Here is an 8,609-nt window from a genome sequence, read left to right on the forward strand (position 1 = left end):
ACTGGTATGGTAGATTGTATTCCACAAACAACAGACACAATGGACCCTTCCTCCCTTCAGTTTCATAATACAAGGAACTTAGGTCACAGCAACAGAAAAGCAGCCTCTGCTGATGCCAGTACAGAAATACAAGCCGGCAGAATTAGTGCTTAATTCCGGTACCAGTGATGCTCCTCAAACTACTTCAGAAAACGGAAAAGGCATAAACACCGCCAAATCCACTCTACAAAATCAGTATTACTTTGAACCAAAACTGAGAGTCAAACAAAAAGAAAACGTTTCACACCTTTTTGCCCAGGGAGAGTCATAGAGCCCCATCAAATTCCTACAACCCACATTCAACAGCACATTAAAGATGTCATGAGCCACGATCATCGCACTGGCTTCGTTCCAGGGAGGGAGAGATAAATGGAATGTGGTGCATAAATAGAACAGGGAGAGGAATCACACTTCCACCTCAACACATTCAGTAAAAGCCTTCGCAGAGGTCATCATCTCTTCGTGATAAGAGCTGAAAAGAAACCAGATATAAGTGGCATATGACTCCACATAACAAAAGCTATTTACAACAACATTTATAGCCACCATTATACTAAACAAGCAAGAACTGAAAGATTTCCTTTAAAGTAGGGGGGAAAAAGATTATTCTCTTTACTTTTACACAATCTGCTGCCTAACTACTGTTCTGGTTTGGTTTTCCTCTTGCTGTGATAAACACCATGATCAAAAGCAAACTTGTTTAGTGAAGGGTTTGTTTCAGCTGACAATTTATAGTTTATCGTTAAGAGACTCAAGCTAGAAGCTTGAAGCACAAACCACAAGGGAGCACCGCATATTGCTCCCCATGGCATGTTCAGCGCTTTATATGGCTCAGGCCCATCTGCCCAAGAATAGCACTGCCCACAGTTGACTGGAACCTGTTACATCAATTAGAAGCCAAGAAACTACTACAGGCACCAATCTGACAATTCCTCAGCTGAAGACCTAGGGTTGTGTCAAGTTGATAAAATGTAAGCAGCAGGAATGCTTAGCATCTCAGGAAAATGGGAGAAGAAATATAGGGATGCAAATCAGAAAGGAAGAAGTTAAATCACCCCTACTGAAAGATGACATGGTCTAATCTTCAATGAATCCTTCAGGAAAACAAACAACAACAACAACAAAAGCTTTAAGATTTAATAAATTCTTACAGCACAGTAGCATCGTAGAAAATTGGCATACAAAAATTAAATAGCATTTTTACATACCAATAACAACATTTCCAAGAAAGAAATCAAGAAAAGAGTACCATTTACAAACTTTTAAAAAATCCCTACCTATAAACCTAACCCTTCAAAATACCAAAGAAAGAATTGGGGAGGGGAGGAGACCACTGAAAGATGAAGAAAATCCTGTATTTATGGGCTGAAAGAATTAATATTGTGAAAACAGCTGTATTACTAAAACCAATCTACAGATTCAGTGCAATCCTCCATCAAAATTCTAATTATAACCTTCAGAAAACTACAAAAAGCAATCCTAAAACCTCCATGAAACATAATAAATCCTTAATACCTAAAGTAATACCGAGCAAAAAGAGCAATGCTAGATGTGTTACCAAACATGAGCTCAATTAATTTACATGTATGACTGGTTTGAATACGTATACCCCACCCCCACCCCGAGACTCATCCATGTGTTTGAATCTTGGTCCATAGGAAGTGGCACTATTAGGAGGCGTGACCTTGTTGGAGTGGGTGTGGCCTTGTTGGAGGAAGTGTGTTACCGTAGGGGCGGGCTTTAAGGTCTCATATGCTGAAGCTATGCCTAGTGTGGTGTACAGTCTCCTTTTGCTGCCTGTGGCTCATGGAGAACTCTCAGCTCCTGCTCCAGCACCATGCCTTCCCACCATGATGACAATGGACTGAACCTCTGAACCTGTAAGCCAGCCCCAATTAAGTGTTTTCCTTGCTATGGTCATGGTATCTTTTCATAGGAATAAAACTCTAAGACATATGCCCACCTAATATTTGTAATTTAAACAAATTATGATTATTATGGTTAAATTTTTAGTGTAATTGCTTTTTTTCTTTTTCTTTTATATGTATGGGTGTTCTGCCTGGACGTACACGTACCACACAAGCAAATGGCAACCAGAAGAAGGTGTCAGGTTGTTAGCTGGGACTTGAACCAAATGTCCCTGGAAGAGCAGTCAATTCTCTTAACCACTGAGCTACCTTTCAGTACTCTTCACAATAACCAAGTTACAGAATCAGCAGAGGTATCCATTAACATATGCCCTGATAAAGAAAATGTCATTTATGCACACGAGCACACATACACGTACACACACACACACACACACACACACACACACACACACACACACGCACACACTGGCGTTTCATGCTTCCATATAGAACAAAGCAATCCTATTATTTACACAGAATGCACAGTCAGAGATTATCACATCAAATGAAACCAGAGTTACAAAGACAAATATCATGTTCCCACACATATGTGAAATATAGATTTTAAAATCAAAATATATAGGGCTGGAGAAATAGCTCAGTCAAGAGAACTTGCTGCTCTTGCAGAAGACCCAGGTTCAGTTCCCAGCACCCACATGGCTGCTAATAACTGTCTATAAGTCCAGTGACAGAGAATGCAATGCCCTCTTTTGCCTCCACAGGAACCAAGCATGTATATGATATATAGACATGCATGCAGGCAAAACATTCATACACACAAAAAATGAAAAAATAAATCTTTAAGGAATGAAATAAAAGCAGAAGGGCGATTGTTTGGGAAGAGGGAGAAAAATGGGACATGATTGCCAAAAACCACAATTTTATATATAATATGAAAATGTCACAAAAACAATTATTTTTATACAACTCATATCTACTATCACAAATATTCTAAAGAATGAGGTTTAAAATATTTTAAAAGTAAAATTAAAATAAGGTCTGAAACAAGTAAGACACATTTGAATGTTACACAATACTCTTTCAAATGAACTTTTCATTTCCTTCTTGAGTTCTGTCTTCGGCCTATTTTCATTCACTAGTGAATTATCCAATCTCCATGAATTTGTTTACTTTCTGCCACCTTTTACTGTTCTTTTATCTATCTTTAGTCTCTGGTGGTCAGGTAGGATGCAAGGCATTATTTTGATTTCCCTCTATTTGTTGAGATTTTCTTTGTCCTACGATGTTGGCATCTTTGGGGAAAGTTCCATGTGTTGCTGAGAAGAAAGTAGACTCTTCAGTGTTTGGGTGGATATTCTATAGATTTCTGCTAGGTCACTTTAACTCCCATGGATCATTGTGGTGTTTGTGGACCTCTAGCATGACACCATGACAGGAGGATGGAGGTTAAGCCAAAAAAGTGGGATGCTCCAAGACCCTTATTAGGTCTGGGGTTATTACTTAATCCAAACGGGAAATGTTAGTCTTAGGAGCTAAATCTCTGTAAGCCACAGAATGCTCTCTGTAGGGGATGTTGCTGTTCTAGGGTCCTCATGGAGCCTACTTACCTTCACACCAGCATGTGACTTCTGCATACTCTAGTATGGCTAACAGTCTAGCCAGCACACGTCAGCATGCTTATCACAGTTTCCAGGCTGCAATCTTGATGCCAAGAGCTGTGCATTAGTCTGTTCTCATATTTGGCAACATAATCTTAGGAAACAGAGTCAATTCTGAGATTTCTAAATGGATCTGCAGAGAAAGGGTCAGTGCTGTGTCTAATTTCACAAAGCAGGGAAGAGGCAGAACCAGGCAGTTGGGAGAATGCTGTCTTCATAGCACTAGTATCTGCCACAGGATTGCGTGTTCCTCAGCACAGAACAGACAAACCTTCAGGAAAGTGCATCCCAGAGACCTCATTGGGTGGCAAAGCCTTCACCAAATATTTCAGTAATTCATCAACATTTGCTCTTCCCTCCACGGCCAAAGACCGAATGTTTCCTTTCCAATGTCACTTAGCAAGGACTTTCATGGCTATTAGTTGTCAAAAAGACCCTGGAAAGCCAGAAAGACGAGATTACCTCAAGACTTGGACTCGAAGGAAGGAAATGCGGAGGGAAGGTCAGACTCACATCTCAAGGTCATGACCCACAGACACAGTGTAGGGACGGTTTTGTAATCCCATCTCTTCTAGTAGCCTTCTCTTGGGCAGTTAAAAGCTTCTTGATGATTATATGCCATCTGCCTCAATTTTCTTACTCCTAAAATTAGGGTGAGGAGATTGACGATAGAGGGCAAAGGCCTGGTCACATTCTGCTTTTCTTTTCTCCTCTCAGCTGTGTGTGTCTTCCCATGTTACCCAACTGTTGCCCAAATATGTAGAGGAGACCACAGCTTGGATGCCTTTTTTCTCCCAGACAAGGTTTCTCTGTTTAGCCTAGAATGTCCTGGAACTCAATCTGTAGTCCAGACTGACCTCGAAGTACTGCCTGCCTCTGCCTACTTAGTGCTGGGATTAAAGTCCTGCTCCACCAGTGCCTAGCTTAGACGCTAATCTTTAAAGAAATGAGTATATATAGCATGATTTTCAACATTCGCCCTTACAGTTTTCTTAAGAAAGTCACTTAAACCATAGATTCCAGTGTGTGTGTGTGTGTGTGTGTGTGTGAGAGAGAGAGAGAGAGAGAGAGAGAGAGAGAGAGAGAGAGAGAGGGACAGGACAGGGACAGGGACAGGGACAGGGACAGGGACAGGGAGGGAGAGAAAGAGAGAGAGAGAAGGATGGGGGGCACATACACTGTCATAATTCTGAAGGCCACAAAATGCTTACAGCTGGCTTGCATTCAAGCTTCTCTTCTAGCCAGTGGCAGCTGGGGACCAGAAGGCATTTGTTCCAGGACACCCGTGGTGGCAGCAGCAGATTCTGGCCCTTCATGAAGCGCTGCCCAGCATGGAGCCTCTCCTATCACACTCCAAAGACCCCAAGGACCCCATTGTCCCCAGAAGCATATCGCCTGATGCTCCATGAGTTATTAATCCCTGAGGATGCACATCACACCGCATCCCCCACTAGTCCTCTGAGTTACCCTCTGACAGCCATGGGCTCTAAATTGTGTTCTGTGCTTTCCACAGAGGGAACCAACAGAAATACAGACAGTTGGGAAGATTTTTCTGTCTTTTTAGCTAAAAGAGATGAAAAAGAGAGGAACAGGTGGAGCCCTTCACCTAAACCCACCAAAGTGCACATTGGGAGGCTCACCAGGAATGTGACCAAGGATCATATCATGGAAATATTTTCTACTTACAGGGAAATTAAAATGATTGACATGCCTGTAGAAAGGATACATCCTCATCTATCCAAAGGCTATGCGTATGTGGAATTTGAGAATCCAGATGAAGCAGAGAAGGCGCTGAAACACATGGATGGAGGACAAATTGATGGCCAAGAGATCACTGCCACTGCGGTGTTGGCACCCTGGCCTCGTCCACCGCCTTGGCGATTCAGCCCGCCCAGGAGAATGCTTCCACCACCTCCCATGTGGTGTAGGTCACCTCCATTAATGAGGAGAAGGTCTTGATCCCCAAGACGCAGGTCCCCTATGTGAAAGAGGTCTCGATCCCCCGGCCACCGCCACCACAAGAGCCGATCCAGCTCCAACTCCTCCCAATAAGCAGGGACATGGATCCGTACCTCTGTAACTTATGTTCCCCAGACTCAGTTTTTTTGTTCTTTTCTCTAGCCAAATGAGGATCTGTACAGCAGTTGAGATATTTCCTCTGCAGGAGGATTCTGGTTTGTAGAGGTACTATTGATTCAGGACTGTTCCCATAGAGGTACCCTGTAGTTTTCTGGCTAGAAAGTTCACCCCTTCAGTTCTTGAGAGTCTGTTTGGTAGCAGAGCCAATTGGAATATAGGACAGCACACCGTTTTCCAGATGACCTAGGACCAGTCAGTCAAGCCCTTGCTGTGCCACGCCGGTGGAAAGGACCAAGCCTCTGTTCTGTTAGGCCTGCCCATGGCCGCTGCTGAGTACCCTTCAACTTCTAGGGTTAAAACCTTTGAAGGATACCTCCATAAATGGTTGTCTTTTCTATCCCTGTGTCTCTGTTACTTTCTAACATTGGTGAGCCAGTTCTATAGGGTCCTCATGAAACCTAGCCCACCCCATTGTCACCTGCCATTCATGATGATGTCACAGGTTAACCTTGGCAATGTGTGCATTGCCTCTTTGCTTTTGTTGTACAGTTAATACTATAAAAATTTGTTTTGAGTTTTATAACTTTGTAGCATTTTAGATAAGCTGTGTTTGTACTTGTGTAGAGTGAAAGGACTGTTGAATAAACCTAGGGTTAGAATGAAAAAAAAAAAACAATAGGTAAGGAAAAGTGAAATGAGTCCAGAAGCTGAAGTATCTAAGGGAGAGAATTAGACATAAGATACAAGCCTACTACAGGGAGAGAACAAGGGGGAAGACTGACCCTCGGAAATAACTACACTATGTTCCCTACCGTTTGTTTAAACACTGCCTGTCCAAGGCCTTTTACAGCTATCCTCTCTTCTGCTCTTCCCAGCACCTTCAGAACTGGGTAGAAGGAAGTGGTATCCTTTCCTCTGTATTTCTATGCTCGACTGCCCCTGTGATATTTTCCTTCATGCATGTGGCTCAGTACAGCCTAGAGAGGAGGCAGAACCAATGGAAAGAACTCCATGGGCTGGAAAATGAGCCAGCTGGCTGAGGACCAGCAAAGCCTTTTCAGAAGCAATCAAAAAGAAGCAGGTTTGGAAGACAGAGCAGGCAGGCTGCCTTAGAGGGCTGATCTAGGAGTAGATGGACAACCTTTGTCCCTGCCTACCTGGAGTTCAGTTTATCGTGCTTTGAAATGGGAGAATATTATTTTTAAAACAGTTGCCTGTGGGATGCCAGACTCCCTTGTCTACACCCACATCCATAGCCACAGGGTAGCTCTGAGATTTAAACCTCCTTCTTCCCAGGATGCCGTTGTCGACCCCATCCCAGGTAGGGACCCTTTTGGATGGCTCATGAAAACTGTCCCATCCCTTGTGTAGCACTAAAGTAAGTTTTTACATTGGGGAAGGAAGAACATAAATTTCAATGTGCACAGAGGAAAAAAATTAAAGCCGTATTTTTTCTTTTTATAGGACTTAAATTGAGACCCAGAAAATTCAAAGTGCTGAAGACATTGGCTTCCTCAGCCCTGAAATTTTTAGATTATCTTAAGTTTTGTATGCTAATTCTTCCCCTTTGACATCTGAGACTTTTGGAGCTTAGAAGTTTGTTTTAAGAATGCAAATGAATCAATCAGCAATCTTCTAATCTTCTAATCTTTCTAATTGTGAACGGTTAACACTGTCCTCCCAGGAAGTGATTCGATAATTAGTCAAAAAATACAATATCCATCACAGCCAGTAGCCCTTGCAGTTGGAGCAGGAAGAAGCAGAAATAGCATAAAACTTGTAGGTGTTCTTTCCTCCATAAAACCCAATTCCAACAGCTGGGCTCCCACTGGAAGCTATTCAGTCTGTCTGTCCAATGTTCTGCTGTCAGTCACTCACTCTTTAAAAGCATAAATAGAATTTTGTTATTTATCTATTTGAAGCATTCCAAAAAATTTAACTCCTGTCATCTCCCCAGAGTGAGTTGGATTCCAAAGAAGAGTGAGGGAAAAGAAAAACTATTTGGCATAAAGAAAAGAAAATCTGGCAAACCTATCTTAATCAAATGGTGCTCACATTACGATGATGTCATAGACTGGTGGTTCTCAACCTTCCTAATGCTGCGACCCTTTAATAGACATCCTCCTGTTGTGGTAACCTCAACCATAAACTTATTCTCATTGCTACTTCACAACTGTAATTTTGCTGGTGTTATAAATCATGATGTAAATGTCTGTGTTTTCTGAAAGTCTTAGGTAACCACTGTAAAAACCTTATCACTCATAGGTTGAGAAATGCTTTCCTAAAGGTTCAGCCACCCTTGTTGCCTGCAGTAAGCAGTGTTCCTTAGTAAGGAAGCTCTACAGGATTATCCTAAAGACTCAAAAACCAAGTCTAATATTGGAAGAAGCAAGAAAAACCCACAGATTGGGAGCATTCCTTACTAGTATTCCTCAAGGATTGCACAAGGTTCCTTCTTTTTGATTCCTCAAGGCAGGCAAGGTCCTGAAGAATAAGAAAGACCACAGCCCAGATGTGGCTTGGGAGGCATGACAACACCTGTAACATTGTACCATTACCAGACCACAGAAGAGGACTCGGATGGGGAAACCAACAAAATCCAAAGAAGTGCTGAAATTTAGTGACTAGTTCAGTCAATAGCATTGGGGTGAACACTGGAAAATGTGGTGTGTGGCAAGACTTTTTCCAGGAATACACAACACATACACATATCTATTCTCTTCAGAGAGGGATCCCATGACAGACCAAAATATGGACACTACCTAAGCCCAAGTTGGGGAAACCAATGATTTTTATTGGGATAACTTACATGAATATGGGTAAGGGGTTACTTAAAGGAGCAGAAATGACTCAAAGACAGCTGCATCACCAAAGCTCACCTCAGTATGGGTGACACTCACAGAAACTGTAAACCTGGAACATTGTACACAGCCCGACAGTTGGATGAATAGAGTGTAAAGTG

At 42.2% G+C, this 8,609-nt stretch overlaps 1 pseudogene; it reads left to right on the forward strand.

Moving 5' to 3' along the window:
• The first annotated feature begins 4,771 nt into the window (after positions 1 to 4,771).
• Rnps1-ps2 (RNA binding protein with serine rich domain 1, pseudogene 2) lies at positions 4,772 to 5,620 on the forward strand (annotated as a pseudogene).
• Positions 5,621 to 8,609: the final 2,989 nt, after the last annotated feature.

This window comes from Rattus norvegicus, chromosome 2 (assembly GCF_021556685.1).
Source record: "Rattus norvegicus strain SHRSP/BbbUtx chromosome 2, alternate assembly SHRSP_T2T, whole genome shotgun sequence".
Taxonomy (NCBI): Eukaryota; Metazoa; Chordata; class Mammalia; order Rodentia; family Muridae; genus Rattus; species Rattus norvegicus.